General features: G+C 44.1%; 1 pseudogene across 1 annotated transcript; it reads left to right on the forward strand.

The window, feature by feature from the left end:
- The first annotated feature begins 4,773 nt into the window (after positions 1-4,773).
- On the forward strand, positions 4,774-5,274 carry LOC311133923 (neurexophilin-1-like; annotated as a pseudogene). The gene has a single exon. The product of its transcript is annotated as a neurexophilin-1-like (transcript).
- Positions 5,275-20,760: the final 15,486 nt, after the last annotated feature.

The following is a 20,760-nucleotide window of genomic DNA, read 5'->3' on the forward strand; positions in this document are numbered from 1 at the left end:
TAAAAATTACGTGCTTGGACTGCAGCCAAAGCCTCACTTGTGCTGCCACTGTGAAAAACAAGTCAATGGAACTTTATTTATTGTAATTTAATTTAAGTGTTGAGTTAGATTACATACTGTAGCTACCCCAGTCGTTATTTTAAATGTAATATTGGTGACTTCACAGCAATTGTTAGCTATCTGAAATTTAGCTAGCTAGCAGGCTCAGCTTATTACAAATCCCACTAGATACAGCCACATCTCATAGTCACATCATCAAATTTGTAAATTAATGGAGTTTCCCATCTTCCAATTTAGAGTTTCTGGCGCAGATGTCACGACTTCGGCCAAGGCTGCCTCCCCTCCTTGTTCGGGCAGGCTTCGGCGTTCGTCGTCACCGGCTTACTAACCACTACCGCCCCAATCATCATCACATTTGTCTTGTCTTGTCAATCACACACACCTGGTCCTAATCCCCTCATTAGTCTGTGTATAAGTGTCCCCTCTGCCCCCTTGTCCTTGTGGGTGATTGTTATTTGTGAGAGTAGTGTAGCTCGGTGGAGCTACTCGTAACGTTGTGTTGCCAGGGTAGATTTCCCCCTGTGCCTATGTATTATTGGATATCCGTTACAGTGTATTTGCTAGGGAGGATAGTTTCCCCTGTGCCTGTTTCGTTGATCGCTATTTGAGCGCATTTGTGTGTCTACGAAGGAATAAACTCTGTATTCGGTGATTACCCTCCTGCGCCTGACTCCTTTCCATCACACTCATCACAGCAGCACAGAAATGCCCTTATCCAGATGGTGTGACAAAGGCATTTCCTAACAGACCTGCTAACTTTCTTTGTTGTTTCTTTTAAGGTTGGTACCTCCAGCAGGAAGAGAGGCAAGAACCATTCATCTGCCAACTCGGGGACAAGCTACACTATTCACAACCCTGTGTAATGTTCAGTGCACCACAACAGTTGCTCAATTCAAACAGCGGTGTGTAGCCTACTGTAGCTGCTGGCAAAGTAATTCAAAGCCTATACTTTATTACTCAGGATGCAACTTTTCAGTGCTGCTATTTTTTCCATGTAATGTTATTAAAACAAAATCAGACAACCCCATAGTAGAATAGTTTACCTATTTACCTAGTCAGCTTGTTGTTGTGTGATCTACGAGAGATAAATATTCCTCTCGAGGTGCATTCAAGTTGTGAGAGCCATAGGGAGGTAAACATGTATTCTGACAAGCAGTCAATGCACATCAATTCGTAATGCAATCGCAGGAAAACGCTTTCGAAAGCAGTTTTGGTCTTTGTTAAAAAAGAGGAGGATCCCAGTTTTCCATTTATACTACGCTCTTTTCTCTACTCCTTCAATTGCACGAGTGGCATTGTTTAACAAATGCAGTTATAACCAGAGTTTCAAGCATGGTTTATGCACAGCAGCGCAACAACAGAGCTCTTAAAGGGTCAATGGTGTCTATTAAGGGCAATTAACTACTTTGTAATAGTATGAAAAAAAAAAATGTATGCACTCACTAACTGTAAGTTGCTCTGGATAAGAGCGTCTGCTAAATGACGTAAATGTAAATGTAATAGAAACCCCCAAAATCTAGACGTGTGTGAGGTAGAATGCCCCTTCACGGTCAGGCAGTTTACACTGTTGGCTTAATTATTTTTCCACAAGGAAAAGCTACAGCCATTCATGTCTCCTCTCCTTCATTCAGATTGTCTCATACACTAAGACTGATACTGTAGGTCTGTAGTGATCTTAACATAATACAGTATTGCGCAGTGTTTACTATAGACACAGTATATTACACTGTTGGCTTAATTATTTTTCCACAAGGAAACGCTACAGCCCATGTCTCCTCTCCTTCAGATAGTGTATGAGACAAAGGATGATACTGGGTCACTAGTAATCTTTCTTATTATACAGTATTGCGCAGTGTTTACTGTAAACAGTATATTACACTGTTGGCTTAACTTTTTCCACAAGGAAAAGGTACAGCCATTCACGTCTCCTCTCCTTCAGATAGTGTATGAGACTAAGGCTGATACTGTAGGTCCCATTCTATACTATCGAACAGTTTTGCGCAGCGTATACTATAGACACAGTAATATTACACTGTTGGCTTCATTTTCCAATATTGGGCTGAGTTTATATTAGCCCAACCATAGTGAGATTACACTGGTGTTTTTTTCACCCAGTTGCTGGGTTGTGATAGTTTTTGTTTCACTGTTTTACAGTACAGACAGTAACTATCATAGTTTTCCTTGGAAACTCACATCTCAGCTCTATTACACTGAGGGTTACAGTGTGTAGCTGTGTTTACTATAGTTATGTTGCACTACTTTACAGTACAGACAGTAACTATCCCTTAATTAGAATTGACAGCTCTAATACAATACTGTTTTTTTCACAGTGTGTAGCTGGGTTTACTATAGTTTTTCTGTTGCACTACTTACAGTAGGCTACATACAGTGACTATACTAGTTTCCCTTGGAAACTCACTTTTCAGCTATTTCGCTGCAGTCTTGCACAGTGTGTAGCTGGGGTTACTAGTTCTGTTGTACTTACAGTTAAGACAGTAACTATCCTAATTTCCCCTGGAAACTTACATCTCAGATCTATTACACCGAGGGTTTCAGTATATAGCTGGGTTTACATTAATTTACAGTACAGACAGTAACTATCCTAGTTTCCCTTAGAAATTCACATAACAGCTAGATTACACTGCTGGTCTTACGCAGTGTGTAGCTGGGGTTGCCATATTATTTTGTTATACTGCAGGGTATACACTACCATTCTCTTCTTCCCACAGAGAGAAACTACCATTTCCAGTATGGCTTTTCGCCTTGAGAAATGTGAGATGTCCCTGCCAACAGGCAGCTGACTGGCAGCATTGTCAGCTTCTCACAGGCCCAAAGGCCAAACTGAGAGAGGCAAGTGGAGTCCCCATGGGCACTGAATACAGTGATGGAAGGCTACAAACCAACTCCGATGCTGGCCACCACTATAATTCTGGCGCCTCAAATGTCTCAGGGTTTTCTAGTGTTGACGCCCTGGCTGACTGAGTGTTTCCGAATGAGTTCAGATGAAGGAGTGTCAACCTACATCCAAACCCCTCATTCTGGCCAAGAGTTCTGTCTGACAGACACGTTAACCTGCCATTACAGTTGTCCACACACGCCCCTCTCGCTGTTGCGGGTGAACTAGGGGCTTCCCCAAGTGTGTTGTGCCCAGCTAGGGCAATAGACTATTTTCACAGACGCAGGCAAAACGAAAGCTTTATCAGTTTTTGTTAACAATGGTGAGAGTTTTGGGCCAGGGCCTATCCGACCGGACGCTCACATTGCATGGTGGACACTTACTGCAGCATTTCGGCTGGCCCGCCAGCCTTTGCCTTTTGCTGTGGTGGCACATTATACTGGAGGATTAACTGCCTTACCTGGATGATTGGATAGTCTGCCCCATCCATGGAACAGGCCACAACGGACACGAGGACCCTCTTGAACCACATTTGTGTTCTGGGCCTCACCCTAAACGAGGAGAAGAGTCACCTGACCCCCTCACGAAAGGTGATCTACCTCGGGATGTCCATAGACTCGACTCTCATGAGGGCACGTCTCCCTCAGGTGAGAGTAACAAAGTCCTATCCTACCTCAATCGTTTCCGTCTCGGACGAGCCATGTCGGTGTTAGAGTGCCAGCAGTTACTCAGCCTATTGACGGTGGCTTCACTGTTGGTTCCACTGGGCATTATCCATCAGGACACTCCAGCGATGGTTCAACTCCCGCGGCCGGCACCCAAAACAACACAGACACAGTCAACTGTTGGAGATGAGTGCATGTTTGAGGACCCTATCAAAGTGGCTATCCTGTTAAAGGGGGTGAGCCTGATCAGAGTCCACCACAGAGAGCTGGTGTGCACTGAAGACACTGACGGGTTGAGGTGCCGTGTTCAGAGGCAGCTGGTCGCTGGATTCCCCCATGGAGTGGTCAGCAATTTCTACAAACCGGTTTTTGCTTTGTCATTATGGGGTATTGTGTGTAGATTGATGAGATTTTATTTATTTAATCAATTTTAGAATAAGTCTGTAACGTAACAAAATGTGGAAAAAGTCAAGGGGTCTGAATACTTTCCAAATGCACTGTAATTGATTGACATTTAAAACATCTGGTCATAAAATAAGACAGGACATTGGCTGCATATCAATTAGTCTACAATGGCTTCCTCTCCTCGTCTCCTCTCCCTCATCAGCGCCGATGTGGGAAGACAGGACAGGTTAAAGCAGGGATGGGCAACTTTGATGGGGGTGGGGGCCACAAAATCTGAGCTCATCATGAGGGGCCGCAGTGGCTCGTGGGTCTGTGTACCGGCATCCATACCCACATATGCAGTCAGAGCCGTCTCTATCCTTTTGGGGTCCCTAAGCAACATGTTTGTTTGTTTTACCTGCACCATTGTTAAGTGTGAACTCATGGAAGGTCAATTTTTTCCGGATCATCTGGTGTTGCCATGATGCTCATGCAGTGCCTTTCCCCCTCCTTTTTCCTCTCCATTTAGTTGGTTCTGGGGCAGGACAGAGCCCAGAACAGCTCCACTGCTGCTTAGAGTAGGTCAGCTGAAGCATTCAGAAAGCAGGAGGCTTCTCCTTCTGACTACTGGACACTGCACTCCAAAAGACTGTTCCCAAACACCCCGCTTACTAAACGCTCCCCTGTCCCCTTCTCCAAGCAGGAATTCTGGGAGATGCCAGGAGGCAAAATGGGGAATATCCAACTGGCCAACCAGGACCTGTCGTCATGGATCTAGCATTGCCCCATTGTCATCAAGACGCCAAATTGTCCAGGATCTTCGGCTGGGGTGACTTCTACTCCAACCTCAAGACGGTGAAGCTCAACCTGCTGATCATGGGCAAAATTGTTGACCACGGCAACGGCTGGACATCTACTTCTGCCACAACTCCACAGGTGAATGCAACGTGTCCATCAGCCTGGTGCTGCCCGCAAAGGAGGTGGAGTTCGACCTGGAGCGCAAGAGTATGCTCCACCCCAAGGACTCCAAGACCTTCAACTGTCAGGTGGAGTACGAGAAGGTGGAGCACAATAACCGGGTGGCCCTCTGCAACTACGACCCATCCAAGACCTGTTCCCAGGAGCAGACCCAGAGCCATGTGACCTGTATGTGTTCCATGGATCATCTGCATCTACGCGTCTTTCTATAGTACGGACTATCGCCTGGTGCAGAAGGTCTGTCCGGACTACAACTACCACATTCAAGGCTCCTATATGCCCTCAGGCTGAGGACAGCCTTGGAGACAGTAAAGGGCACAAAGAGACAAGTTGCTGGCTGGGGGGTACAAAGCGACTTTGTATGGGTGCAAGGAGAAACGTGTGAGGGTTCTCGTAGACAAAACATTTTGGGGGTATTTCAAGGCGTTGCAAAGACAAAGTGTATTTTTGCTTTAGACTACATTGCAGTCGGACTGCTGAGAATCACTGAACTACAAATAAATACTAATTGTGTGATCCAGATTAGTGCTTATGTTCCACGCCTTGTTCAAGCTAATCCCGAGTGGCGCAGTGGTCTAAGGCACTGCATCGCAGTGCTAGCTGTGCCACTAGAGATCCTGGTTCGAATCCAGGCTCTGTCATAGCTGAGGATCAGCATGGCAGATGTGTTGTTACCTACCCTTACCACCTGGGGGTGGCCCGTCATGAAGTCCAGGATCCAGTTGCAGAGGGAGGTGTTTAGTCCCGGGGTCCTTAGCTTAGTGATGAGCTTTGAGGGCACTATGGTGTTGAACGCTGAGCTGTAGTCAATTAATAGCATTCTCACGTAGGTGTTCCTCTTGTCCAGGTGGGAAAGGGCAGTGTGGAGTGCAATAGAGATTGCGTCATCTGTGGATCTGTTGGGGCGGTATTCAAATTGGAGTGGGTCTAGGGTTTCTGGGATAATGGTGTTGATGTGAGCCATGACCAGCCTTTCAAAGCACTTCATGGCTACAGACGTGAGTGCTACGGGTCGGTAGTCATTTAGGCAGGTTACCTTGGTGTTCTTGGGCACAGGTCTGCTTGAAACATGTTGTTATTACAGACTCGGTCAGGGAGAGGTTGAAAATGTCAGTGAAGACACTTGCCAGTTGGTCAGCGCATGCTCTGAGTACACGTCCTGGTAATCTGTCTGGCCCTGCGGCCTTGTTGACCTGTTTAAAGGTATTACTCACATCGGCTACGGAGAGCGTAATCACACAGCCGTCCGGAACAGCTGGTGCTCTCATGCATGCTTCAGTGTTGCTTGCCTCGAAGCGAGCATAGAAGTGATTTAGGTCGTCTGGTAGGCTTGTGTCACTGGGCAGCTCGCGGCTGTGCTTCCCTTTGTAGTCCGTAATAGTTTGCAAGCCCTGCCACATCCGACGAGTGTCGGAGCCGGTGTAGTAGGATTCAATCTTAGTCCTGTATTGACGCTTTGCCTGTTTGATGGTTCATCGGAGGGCATAGCGGGATTTCTTATAAGCGTCCGGGTTAGAGTCCCGCTCCTCTGTAGCTCAATTGGTAGAGCATGGCGCTTGTAACGCCAGGGTAGTGGGTTCGATCCCAGGGACCACCCATACATAAACATTTATGCACACATGACTGTAAGTCGCTTTGGATAAAAGCGTCTGCGAAATGGCATATTATTATTATTATTATTACCCTTTAGCTCAGTGCGGATGTTGCCTGTAATCCATGGCTTCTGGTTGGGGTATGTACGTACGGTCACTGTGGGGACGACGTCATCGATGCACTTATTGATGAAGCCAGTGACTGATGTGGTGTACTCATCAATGCCATCGGAAGAATCCTGGAACATATTCCAGTCTGTGCTAGGAAAACAGTCCTGTAGTTTAGCATCTGCGTCATCTGACCACTTCCGTATTGAGCGAGTCACTGGTACTTCCTGCTTTAGTTTTTGCTTGTAAGCAGGAATCAGGAGGATAAAGTTATGGTCAGATTTGTCAAATGGAGGGCGAGGGAGAGTTTGTACGCGTCTCTGTGTGTGGAGTAAAGGTGGTCTAGAGTTTTTTTTCCTCTGGTTGCACATTTAACATGCTGGTAGAAATGAGGTAAAACAGATTAAAATGTCCCTGCATTAAAGTCCCCGGCCACTAGGAACGCCTCCTCTGGATGAGCATATTCTTGTTTGCTTATGGCCTTATACAGCTCGTTGAGTGTGGTCTTAGTGCCAGCAACGGTTTGTAGTGGTAAATAGACAGCCACGAAAAATATAGATGAAAACTCTTGGTAAATAGTGTGGTCAACAGCTTATCATGAGATACTCTACCTCAGGCAAGCAAAACCTCGGGACTTCCTTAATATTAGATTTCGTGCACCAGCTGTTATTGACAAATAGACATAGACCGCCACCCTTCGTCTACCGGAGGCAGCTGTTCCATATTGCCGATGCACGGAAAACCCAGTCAGCTGTATGTTATCCATGTCGTCGTTCAGCCATGACACTGTGAAACATAAGATATTACAGTTTTTAATGTCCCGTTGGTAGGATAGTCTTGATCGGAGCTCATCCAGTTTATTATCCAATGATTGCACATTGGCTAATAGTATGGAAGGTAGAGGCGGGTTACCCACTTGCCATCAGATTCTTACAAGGCACCCCGACCTACGTCCCCTATATCTCAGTCTCTTCTTCATGCGAATGACAGGGATTTGGGCCTTGTCCGGTGTCGTTAAAGAAAAAATCTTTGTCCGGTACGAGGTGAGTAATCGCTGTTCTGATATCCAGAAGCTCTTTTCGGTCAGAAACATTATGTACAAAATAAGGTACAAATAACACGAGAAAACACACACAATAGCACAATTGGTTAGGAGCCCGTAAAACGGCAGCCATCTCCTCCGGTGCCATTGAAAACTTTGGGGGCCCTATGGTTGTCACCATATTAAAGTCATAGTCAACATAGCTAATAGAACTAACTCGTGATTTGAATGATGCAGCAACACCAGATTAACAGCATCAGCTTTTTGACCCCCTGCCCCAGTTCCTAGAGGAAAGTGGACTGCGGTGTGAGGGGATGCAGAGGCTCACTTTTTTCGGGGGCTTTTCTGGACCACTGCTGAGGTGTGGTGGTCTTACTGGTACTTTTACAGTCGCCGAAGCATCACTCAGGTGGGTGCTACATTTCAGTAGTCGACGATCCAGCCTACCTACGCAGGAGGAGCTGTGACTATCAAAGACGATGAGGTGCCCGTGGCCTGTCTGTCTCTACCTCCCAGCCTGGCTGTATCATCTATGCTCCCTCCTCTCAAGATTCTACCTTTCTGAATTGCCTATCATCTAAATATGTGGAACACCATCGCCCAAATACTGCCAGATCCCTATATTTGTTTTATGAAATCATTTTTGGTTGATTTTGTTTTTAAAGCGACAGATTCCACTTGGAATGAAAAGTGCTAAATAAAATAAATAAATAATGATTATTATTATGATTATATAGCATTTGCAATGTCATCAACAGCTATTGTTTCAATTCAACCCAGAGTTCAACAAAAAATAGACAATACATATGCCTAGGGTTTCAAGCTCTGGTTGAATTCAAATTCATTCTTCAAATTAATCATTAAATATGTTGGATTCACGTCTCCATCTGAACCAAAAATCTAACTTAAAGAATAGGACTAAATCAAATCAAACTTTATTTAAAGTGCATTTAAAGTTAGATTAGATTAGGTCTGAATACTTTCCGAATGCACTGTACATATGAAGTGGGTAAAACAGTATGTAAACATTATTAACGTGACCAGTGTTCCATGACTATGTACATATGGCAGCAGCCTCTAAGGTGCATGGTAGTGTAACTGGGTGGTAGCCGGCTAGTGACAGTGACTAAATTTCAGGGCAGGGTACCTGCTAGTGATGACTATTTAACAGTCTGATGGCCTTGAGATAGAACCTGTTTTTCAGTTTCTCGGTCTCAGCTTTGATGCACTTGTACTGACCTCACCTTCTGGATGGTAGCGGGGTGAACAGGCCGTGGCTCGGGTGGCTGAGGTCCTTGATGATTTTCTTGGCCTTTCTGTGACACCGGGTGCTGTAGATGTCCCAGTGATGCGTTGGGCAGACCGCACCACCCTCTGGAGATCCCTGCGGTTGTGTTCGAGCAGTTGCCGTACCAGGTGGTGATACAGCACGATAGGATGCTCTCAATGGTGCATCTGTAGAAGTTAGTGAGGGTCTTAGGGGCCAAGAGGAATTTCTTCAGCCGCCTGAGGTTGAGGTGCTGTTGCGCCTTCACCACACTGTCTGTGTGGGTGGACCATTTCAGATTGTCAGTGATGTGCACACTGAGTAACTTGAAGCTTTTCACCTTCTCCACTGCAGCCCATCAATGTAGATGGGGGCGTGCTCCCTCTGCTGTCTTCTGAAGTCCACGATCAGCTCCTTCGTTTTGTTGACCTTGAGGGAGAGGCTATTTTCCTGGCACCACTCTGCCAGGGCCCTCACTTCCTCCCTGTAGGCTGTCTCGTCGTTGTTGGTAATCAGGCCTACCGCTGTTGTGTCGTCTGCAAACTTGATGATTGAGTTGGAGACGCGTGGCCACGCAGTCATGTGTTAACAGGGAGTACAGGAGGGGGCTGAGCATGCACCCTTGTGGGGCCCCTATGTTGAGGATCAGCGTATTGGAGGTGTTGTTGCCTAACTTCACCACCTGTGGGCAGCCCATCAGGAAGTCCAGAAACCAGTTGCACAGGGTGGGGTTCAGACCCAAATAACTAAACAAAAAATAATAACGGAAAAGTGGTGCGTGCATATGTATTCACCACCTTTGCTATGAAGCCCCTAAATAAGATCTGGTGCAACCAATTACCTTCAGAAGTCACATAATTAGTTAAATAGAGTCCACCTGTGTGCAATCTAAGTGTCACATGATCTGTCACATGATCTCAGTATATATACACCTGTTCTGAAAGGCCCCAGAGTCTGCAACACCACTAAGCAAGGGGCACCACCAAGCAAGCTGCACCATGAAGACCAAGGAGCTCTCCAAACAGGTCAGGGACAAAGTTGTGGAGAAGTACAGATGAGGGTTGGGTTATAAAAAAATATCCGAAACTTTGAACATCCCACGGAGCACCATTAAATCCATTATAAAAAAATGGAAAGAATGGCACCACAACAAACCTGCCAAGAGCGGGCCGCCCACCAAAACTCATGGACCAGGCAAGGAGGGCATTAATCAGAGAGACAACAAAGAGACCAAAGATAACCCTGAAGGAGCTGCAAAGCTCCACAGTGGAGATTGGAGTATCTGTCCATAGGACCACTTTAAGCCGTACACTCCACAGAGCTGGGCTTTACAGAAGAGTGGCCAGAAAAAAGCCATTGCTTAAAGAAAAAAATAAGCAAACACGTTTGATGTTCGCCAAAAGGCATGTGGGAGACTCCCCAAACATATGGAAGAAGGTACTCTGGTCAGATGAGACTAAAATTAAGCTTTTTGGCAATCAAGGAAAACGCTATGTCTGGTGCAAACCCAACACCTCTCATCACCCAGAGAACACCATCTCCACAGTGAAGAATGGTGGTGGCAGCATCACAATGTGGGGATGTTTTTCATCAGCAGGGACTGGGAGACTGGTCAGAATTGAAGGATATGTTCCGGGTTGCCTCTGAGAATAAAATTGACGTATACACTGACACGGTGACTTAGTTCATCAGGAAGTGTATAGGGGATGTTGTTCCCACTGTGACAATTAAAACCTGTCCAAACCAAAGACTGTGGATAGATGGAAGCATTTGGGCAAAACTGAAAGTGCGAACCACTACATTTAACCATGGCAAGGTTTTTGGGAATATGGTCAAGTACAAACAATCTAGTTATGCCCTCCGTAAGGCAATAAGAGGCAAAACGTCAGTACAGAGATAAAGTGGAGTTGCAATTCAACGGCTCAGACACAAGATGTATTTGGCAGGGACTCCAAACAATCACAGATTATACGGTGGCTTGCGAAAGTATTCACCCCCCTTGGCATTTTTCCTATTTTGTTGCCTTACAACCTGGAATTAAAATGGATTTTTGGGGGGTTTGTATCATTTGATTTACACAACATGCCTACCACTTTGAAGATGCAAAATATGTTTTCTTGTGAAACAAACAAGAAATAAGACAAGAAAACAGAAAACTTGAGCGTGCATAACTATTCACCCTCCCCCCCCCAAATCAATACTTTGTAGAGCCACCTTTTGCAGCAATTACAGCTGCATGTCTCTTGGGGTATGTCTCTATAAGCTTGGCACATCTAGCCACTGGGATTTTTGCCCATTCTTCAAGGCAAAACTATTCCAGCTCCTTCAAGTTGGATGGATTCCGCTGGTGTACAGCAATCTTTAAGTCATACCACAGATTCTGGATTGAGGTCTGGGCTTTGACTAGGCCATTCCAAGACATTTAAACGTTTCCCCTTAAACCACTCGAGTGTTGCTTTAGCAGTATGCTTAGGGTCATTGTCCTGCTGGAAGGTGAACCTCCGTCCCAGTCTCAAATCTCTGGAAGACTGAAACAGGTTTCCCTCAAGAATTTCCCTGTATTTAGCGCCATCCATCATTCTTTCAATTCTGACCAGTTTCCCAGTCCCTGCTGATGAAAAACATCCCCACAGCATGATGCTGCCACCACGCTTCACTGTGGGGATGGTGTTCTCGGGGTGATGAGAGGTGTTGGGTTTGCGCCAGACATAGCGTTTTCCTTGACACTTAAATAAAGTCCACCTGTGTGCAATCTAACTAATTATGTGACTTCTGGAGGTAATTGGTTGCACCAGATCTTATTTAGGGGCTTCATAGCAAAGGGAGTGAATACATATGCACACACCACTTTTCCGTTATTTATTTCATTTCACTTCACCAATTTCGACTATTTTGTGTATGTCCATTACATGAAATCCAAATAAAAATGTATTTAAATTACAGGTTATTACAAAATAGGAAAAAACGCCAAGGGGGATGAATACTTTTGCAAGGCACTGTACACGCCTCCTGAGTCAGACTAAAAGTCCACTCCAAATACCTCTTCTCTGCCAGCGGTGTCTTGGAGCAGTCTTTGGAATCAGTGGAATTGCCTTGGGGGGTACGAACAAAGGATCCAGTTCAGGAAAGTCGTATTTCTGGTCGAAATGCTGGTGAGTTCTGAGCTAATAATTTAAAAAAAATACTGCAAAGTTGCTTTGGAGCCATGAACAGGGCGACCATGTATATCGGCGCCATCTTGTGTCAGACTGGATGAGAGTGTCAAAACAGATGCCAGATATATCATTTTAATTATATAGTTGGCAGAGGCAAAGGAAGTGATCAGGGGCCTGAAAATACATTACAAATTCAATCTTGAGAGAGGGTGTCACATACAGCACAAGTATCAGTTACTTTACTAACTAGGGAAGGGTCCGCTTGTTGCAACAACCAAGACAATTGAATGCATTCGTTCAAGGAATGATCTCCTCTAGTTGCGGTCCTTCTCGTCCTTGGGGTGCATCTCAATCGTCTAAAGAGGCTTCCTCCCCTCATCTCTTTCCATTATCTGCAGTGATGCCAAAGGACTGGACAGGTGAAAAACTATTATTATTGGGCATCCACCATGTTGCTTTCAACTATCCTGTGATGTCAAATCATGGAGATGAGAAGACAAGGAAGCCAATGTGGACTATTGAGACCCACCCAAGATCAAAAAGGGGAACAAAATGAGGGGGAGGACAACAAAAAACAACAATAGGTCCTTCATTGAAAGACTGCATTACATTTCCCCCACTCTTTCAAAGCCATCTCAATATGCATTTTTTTTTATTTTTTTTTTACATCTGTTGTACGTGTAACAATAGTGAACAGCCTATATGCTCACAAAATGGTGAGCTGCGTCTTTATCACTGCCTTCCCCTTTTTACCAACTTATTTGAGCTTGTCTTGGAGACCAAAGTGTGAGCTTCAGACCTTCACATTAGGACCTACTGATTCACACTATAGGCTGACCCAAACCATACTGTGCTGGCTGATATTTTCTTTTCACATTGTCCTTTCCAACATGGTTCCAGCAACTATGGCAGATGCGTTATCACTATCTGCCCAGTACAGCTCAGCTGTACTTGGCTCGGTTTTGCTAATCAGGCCAAATAATGTAGCTTTACCATGTATCAGACACCCATCTAGTGTATTTGACAAAATATACAGAGCATTCGGAAAGTATTCAGAACCCTTGAACTTCTCCACATTGTTACGTTATAGCCTTATTCTAAAATTGATTAAATAAAATGTTTTCCTTATCAATCTACACACAATACCCCATAATGACAAAGCAAAAACTGAAATATCACATTTACGTAAGTATTCAGACCCTTTACTCAGTACTTTGATGAAGCATCTTTGGCAGCGATTACAGCCTCGTGACTTCTTCGGTATGACGCTACAAGCTTGGCACACCGTTATTTGGGGAGTTTCTCCCATTCTTCTCTGCAAATCCTCTCAAGCTCGGTCAGGTTGGATGGGGAGCATCGCTGCACAGCTATTTCTAGGTCTCGCCAGAGATGTTAGATCGGGTTCAAGTCCATGCTCTGGCTGGGCCACTCAAGGACATTCAGAGACTTGTCCCGAAGCCACTCCTGCATTGTCTTGGCTGTGTGCTTAGAGTCGTTGTCCTGTTGGAAGGTGAACATTCTCCCCAGTCTGAGGCCCTGAAGCAGGTTTTCATCAAGGATCTCTGCACTCTGCTCTGTTAATCTTTCCCTCGATCCTGACTAGTCTCCCAGTCCCTGCCGCTGAAAAACATACCCACAGCATGATGCTGCCACCACCATGCTTCACCGTAGGGATGGTGCCTGGTTTCCTCTAGACGTGATGCTTCGCATTAAGGCCAAAGGGTTCAATCTTGGTTTCATCAAACCAGAGAATCTTGTTTCTCATGGTCTGTGAGTCCTTTAGGTGCCTTTTGACAAACTCCAAGCGGGCTGTCATGTGCCTTTTACTGAGGAGTGGCTTCCGTCTGGCCACTCTACCATAAAGGCCTGATTGGTGGAGTGCTGCAGAAATGGTTGTCCTTCTGGAAGGTTCTCGCATCTCCACAGAGGAACTCTGGAGCTCTGTCAGTGACCATCGGGTTCCTGGTAACCCGTGTATATAGGAAAGTTAGTTACTCATTGTGTATTTATTCCTCATACTGTTTTTCTATTATTTAAATTTTTTCTCTCTGCATTGTTGGGAAAGGCCCGTAAATAAGCATTTCACACCTGTTGTTTATGAAGCATGTGACAAATAAATGTTAATTTGATTACCTCATCTCTTTACCCCACACATACAATGATCTGCAAGGTCCCTCAGTCGATCAGTGAATTTCAAACAGAGATTCAACCGCAAAGAAGGGCACCTATTGGTAGCTGGGTAAAAAAAAATAGCTGACATTTATTATCCCTTTGAGCATGATGAAGTTATTCATTACACTTAGGATGGTGTACCAATACACAGTCACTGGAAACCACTCAGGGATTTCACCATGATGCCAATGGTGACTTTAAAACAGAGTTTAATGGCTGTGATAGGAGAAAACTGAGGATGGATCAACAACATTGTAGTTACTCCACAATACTAATATAAATGACAGTGAAAATAAGTAAAGATATTAATCCTGTTTGCAATAAGGCACTAAAGTAAAACTGCAAAAAATGTGGCAAAGAAATTAACTTTATGTCCTGAATACAAAGCATTACGTTTTGGGCAAATCCAACAACTCATCACTGAGTACCCCTTCATATTTTCAAGCATGGTAGTGGCTGCATCATGTTATGAGTATGCTTGTCATCGGCAAGGACTACCGAGTTTTTTAGGTTAAAAAGAAGGACTAGAGCTAAGCACAGGCAAAATCCTGGAGAAAAACCTGGTTGTCTGCTTTTCAACAGACACTGGGAGACAAATTCACCTTTCAGCAGGACAATACCCTAAAAATTAAGGCCAAATACAGTGGGGAAAAAAAGTATTTAGTCAGCCACCAATTGTGCAAGTTCTCCCACTTAAAAAGATGAGAGAGGCCTGCAATTTTCATCATAGGTACACGTCAACTATTACAGACAAATTGAGAAAAAAAAATACAGAAAATCACATTGTAGGATTTTTAATGAATTTATTTGCAAATTATGGTGGAAAATAAGTATTTGGTCAATAACAAAAGTTTCTCAATACTTTGTTATATACCCTTTGTTGGCAATGACACAGGTCAAACGTTTTCTGTAAGTCTTCACAAGGTTGTCACACACTGTTGCTGGTATTTTGGCCCATTCCTCCATGCAGATCTCCTCTAGAGCATTGATGTTTTGGGGCTGTCGCTGGGCAACACGAACTTTCAACTCCCTCCAAAGATTTTCTATGGGGTTGAGATCTGGAGACTGGCTAGGCCACTCCAGGACCTTGAAATGCTTCTTACGAAGCCACTCCTTCGTTGCCCGGGCGGTGTGTTTGGGATCATTGTCATGCTGAAAGACCCAGCCATGTTTCATCTTCAATGCCCTTGCTGATGGAAGGAGATTTTCACTCAAAATCTCACGATACATGGCCCCATTCATTCTTTCCTTTACACGGATCAGTCGTCCTGGTCCCTTTGCAGAAAAACAGCCCCAAAGCATGATGTTTCCACCCCCATGCTTCACAGTAGGTATGGTGTTCTTTGGATGCAACACAGCATTCTTTGTCCTCCAAACACGACGAGTTGAGTTTTTACCAAAAAGTTCTATTTTGGTTTCATCTGACCATATGACATTCTCCCAATCCTCTTCTGGATCATCCAAATGCACTCTAGCAAACTTCAGACGGGCCTGGACATGTACTGGCTTAAGCAGGGGGACATGTCTGGCACTGCAGGATTTGAGTCCCTGGCGGCGTAGTGTGTTACTGATGGTAGGCTTTGTTACTTTGGTCTCAGCTCTCTGCAGGTCATTCACTAGGTCAGGATTTTTGCTCACCGTTCTTGTGATCATTTTGACCCCACGGGGTGAGATCTTGCGTGGAGCCCCAGATCGAGGGAGATTATCAGTGGTCTTGTATGTCTTCCATTTCCTAATAATTGCTCCCACAGTTGATTTCTTCAAACCAAGCTGCTTACCTATTGCAGATTCAGTCTTCCCAGCCTGGTGCAGGTCTACAATTTTGTTTCTGGTGTCCTTTGAGAGCTCTTTGGTCTTGGCCATAGTGGAGTTTGGAGTGTGACTGTTTGAGGTTGTGGACAGCTGTCTTTTATAATGATAACAAGTTCAAACAGGTGCCATTAATACAGGTAACGAGTGGAGGACAGAGGAGCCTCTTAAAGAAGAAGTTACAGGTCTGTGAGAGCCAGAAATATTGCTTGTTTGTAGGTGACCAAATACTTTTTTCCACCATAATTTGCAAATAAAATCTTTAAAAATCCTACAATGTGATTTTCTGGATTTGTCTGTCATAGATGACGTGTACCTATGATGAAAATTACAGGCCTCTCTCATCTTTTTAAGTGGGAGAACTTGCACAATTGGTGGCTGACTAAATACATTTTTTCCCCACTGTATATACACTGGAGTTCCTAGTTACAGTTTCGACTTAAATCTCGTCGTGGTCAAAAGTTTTGAGAATGACAAGTATTGGTCTTCACAAAGTTTGTTGCTTCAGTGTTATGAGATATTATTGACAGATGTTACTATGGAATACTGAAGTATAATTACAAGCATTCCATAAGTGTCAAAGGCTTTTATTGACAATTACATTAAGTTTATGCAAAGATTCAATATTTGCAGTGTTGACCCTTCTTTTTCAAGACTTCTGCAATCCGCCCTGGCATGCTGTCAATTAACTTCTAGGCCACATCCTGACTGATGGCAGCCCATTCTTGCATAATCAATGCTTGGAGTTTGTCAGAATTTGTGGGGTTTTGTTTGTCCACCCGCCTCTTGAGTTTCCTGGCCATGGACCCAAAATGTTGATGTTTTGTTCTCCGAGCCACTTAGTTATCACTTTTGCCTTATGGCAAGGTGCTCCATCATGCTGTAAAAGGCATTGGTCCTCAACAAACTGTTCTTGGATGGTTGGGAGAAGTTGCTCTCGGAGGATGTGTTGGTACCATTCTTTATTCATGGCTGTGTTCTTAGGCAAAATTGTGAGTGAGCCCACTCCCTTGGCTGAGAAGCAACCCCACACATGAATGGTCTCAGGATGCTTTAGTGTTGGCATGACACAGGACTGATGGTAGCGCTCACCTTGTCTTCTCCGGACAAGGTGTTTTCCGGATGCCCCAAACAATCGGAAAGGGGATTCAGAGAAAATGACTTTACCCCAGTCTTCAGCAGTCCAATCCCTGTACCTTTTGCAGAATATCAGTCTGTCCCTGATGTTTTTCCTGGAGAGAAGTGGCTTCTTTGCTGGCCTTCTTGACACCAGGCCATCCTCCAAAAGTCTTCGCCTCACTGTGCATGCAGATGCACTCACACCTGCCTGCTGCCATTCCTGAGCAAGCTCTGCACTGGTGGTGCCCCGATCCTGCAGCTGAATCAACTTTAGGAGACGGTCCTGGCGCTTGCTGGACTTTCTTGGGCGCCCTGACGCCTTCTTCACAACAATTGAACCTCTCTCCTTGAAGTTCTTGATGATCCGATAAATGGTTGATTTAGGTGCAATCTTACTAGCAGCAATCTCCTTGCCTGTGAAGCCCTTTTTGTGCAAAGCAATGACGACGGCACATGTTTCCTTGCAGGTAACCATGGTTAACAGAGGAAGAACAATGATTTCATGCACCACACTCCTTTAAAAGCTTCCCGTCTGTTATTCTAACTCAATCAGCATGACAGAGTGATTTCCAGCCTTGTCCTCGTCAACACTCACCTGTGTTAACGAGAGAATCACTGACATGATGGCAGCTGGTCCTTTTGTGGTAGGACTGAAATGCAGTGGAAATGTCTTTTTTAGGGATTAAGTTCATTTTCATGGCAAAGAGGGACTTTGCAATTCATTGCAATTCATCTGATCACTCTTCATGACATTCTGGAGTATATGCAAATTGACATCATCAAAACTGAGGCAGCAGACTTTGTAAAAATTAGTATTTGTGTCATTCTCAAACTTTTGACCACGACTGTATATGTTAGAATCACCTTTGGCAGCGATGTGTGGGGTTGCTTCTCAGCCAAGGGAGTGGGCTCACTCACAATTTTGCCTAAGAACACAGCCATGAATAAAGAATGGTACCAACACATCCTCCGAGAGCAACTTCTCCCAACCATCCAAGAATAGTTTGGTGACGACCAATGCCTTTTCCAGCATGATGGAGCACCTTGCCATAAGGCAAAAGTGATAACTAAGTGGCTCGGGGAACAAAACATCGACATTTTGGGTCCATGGCCAGGAAACTCCCCAGACCTTAATCCCATTGAGAACTTGTGGTTAATCCTCAAGAGGCGGGTGGACAAACAAAACCCCACAAATTCTGACAAACTCCAAGCATTGATTATGCAAGAATGGGCTGCCATCTGTCAGGATGTGGCCCAGAAGTTAATTGACAGCATGCCAGGGCGGATTGCTGAGGTCTTGAAAAAGAAGGGTCAACACTGCAAATATTGACTCTTTGCATAAACTTCATATAATTGTCAATAAAAGCCTTTGACACTTATGGAATACTGTCATCAAGGCAAAGGGTGGCTATTTGAAGAATCTCAAATATAAAATATATGTTGATTTGTTTAACACATTTTTGGTTACTACATGATTCCATATGTGTTATTTCATAGTTTTGATGTCTTCACTATTATTCTAAAATGTAGAAAATAGTAAAAATGAAGAAAAACCCTTACATTTTACATTTATGTCATTTAGCAGACGCTCTTATCCAGAGCGACTTACAGGAGCAATTAGGGTTAAGTGCCTTGCTTAAGGGCACATAGACAGATTTTTCACCTAGTCAGCTTGGGGATTAGAACCAGCGACCTTTCGGTTACTGGCACAACGCTCTTACCCACTAAGCTACCTGCCGCCCCCTTGAATGAGTAGGTGTTCTAAAGTAAGTATTCACACCCGTGAGTCAGTACAGTCGTGGTCAAAAGTTTTGAGAATGACACAAGTATTAGTCTTCACAAAGTTTGCTGCTTTAGTGTTTTTAGATATTTTTGTCAGATGTTGCTATGGTATACTAAAGTATAATGGTATACTTATAGCCACCCTCAAATAGCCACCCTTTGCCTTGATGACAGCTTTGCACACTCTTGGCATTCTCTCACCCAGCTTCATGAGGTAGTCACCTTGAATGCATTTCAATTAACAGGTGTGCCTTCTTCAAAGTTAATTTATAACTACTAAAGGACACCAATAATAACAAGAGACTTGCTTGGGCCAAGAAACACGAGCAATGGACATTAGACCGAAAATAAATTTGAGATTTTTGGTTCCAACCGCCGTGTCTTTGTGAGACGCGGTGTGGGTGAATGGATGATCTCCACATGTGTATTTCCCATGGTAAAGCATGGAGGAGGAGGTGTTATGGTTTGGTGGTGCTTTGCTGGTGACACTGTCTGTGATTTATTTAGAATTCAAGGCACACTTAACCAGCATGGCTACCACAGCATTCTGCAGCGATACGCCATCCCATCTGGTTTGGGCTTAGTGGGACTATCATTTGATTTTCAACAGGACAATGACCCAACACACCTCCAGGCTGTGTAAGGGCTATTTGACCAAGAAGGAGAGTGATGGAGTGCTGCATCAGATGACCTGGCCTCCACAATCCCCCGACCTCAACCAAATTGAGATGGTTTGGGATGAGTCGGACCACAGAGTGAAGGAAAAGCAGCCAACAAGTGCTCAGCATATGTGGGAACTCCTTCAAGACTGTTGGAAAAGCATGCCAGGTGAAGCTGATTGAGAGAATGCCAAGATGGTGCAAAGCTGTCATCAAGGCAAAGGGTGGCTATTTGAAGAATCTCAAATAGTGTATGTATATGATACATTTCTGAATTTCATTTTCAATAAATTTGCAAACATTTCTAAAAACATGTTTTCACTTTGTCATTATGGGGTATTGTGTGTAGATGGGTGATAAAAAAATAAATGAAATCAATTTTGAATTCAGGCTGGAACAAAATGTGGAATAAGTCAAGGTGTATGCATATAAAACATGTTATCACACAATGAACCAAGACTGTGCTGCATTCATTACAAAATAGCTGTGGTTTATTCCTTTGGGGAGAAAAAACGGCAATAACTAAGCATTACCAGACATGTCTACAGGAAAGAAACGGCAATGGCTCCTTCTCCCAAGAGAATATCCAAGTTAATTTGCAGTCAGGTAAAAACCGTAGTCAAATATTAGATTTTTGTTTGTTTTTGCTTTTATACATCGTTTTCACATTCTGGTTCTCTCTGACAAAACGTCTTCATTTGATTATTCTCTCCCCGGGCCGAGCCCAAAAAAAAGAACTGCTTTTCAATTTTATGGTTGAAAATGTTTGTTTACATCGTTCAAAAATACTTTTTGTGTCTGTACAAATTCCTATGAAAAACAACGAGGACAGTTGAGGAAAAACAACTAGAAAGTAAATCACAAAAAAATATATAGAAGCCCGATTGAAGCTTAATGTCATATTGTAACTGGTGCACAACATCTTCTCTCGGTTTTTCCAACAGAAATCCAGAGATTTCAAGACAGATCTACACACAAAATTACAACACATCATGACCCCCAAAAAATACTTTCCGTTGTGCATTGTTCTATTCCATCCCCTCTACTTTGTCTTTTCTATTAATAAAATAAG

The sequence above is a fragment of the Coregonus lavaretus genome, assembly GCF_964263955.1.
Source record: "Coregonus lavaretus genome assembly, chromosome: 1".
Classification (NCBI taxonomy): Eukaryota; Metazoa; Chordata; class Actinopteri; order Salmoniformes; family Salmonidae; genus Coregonus; species Coregonus lavaretus.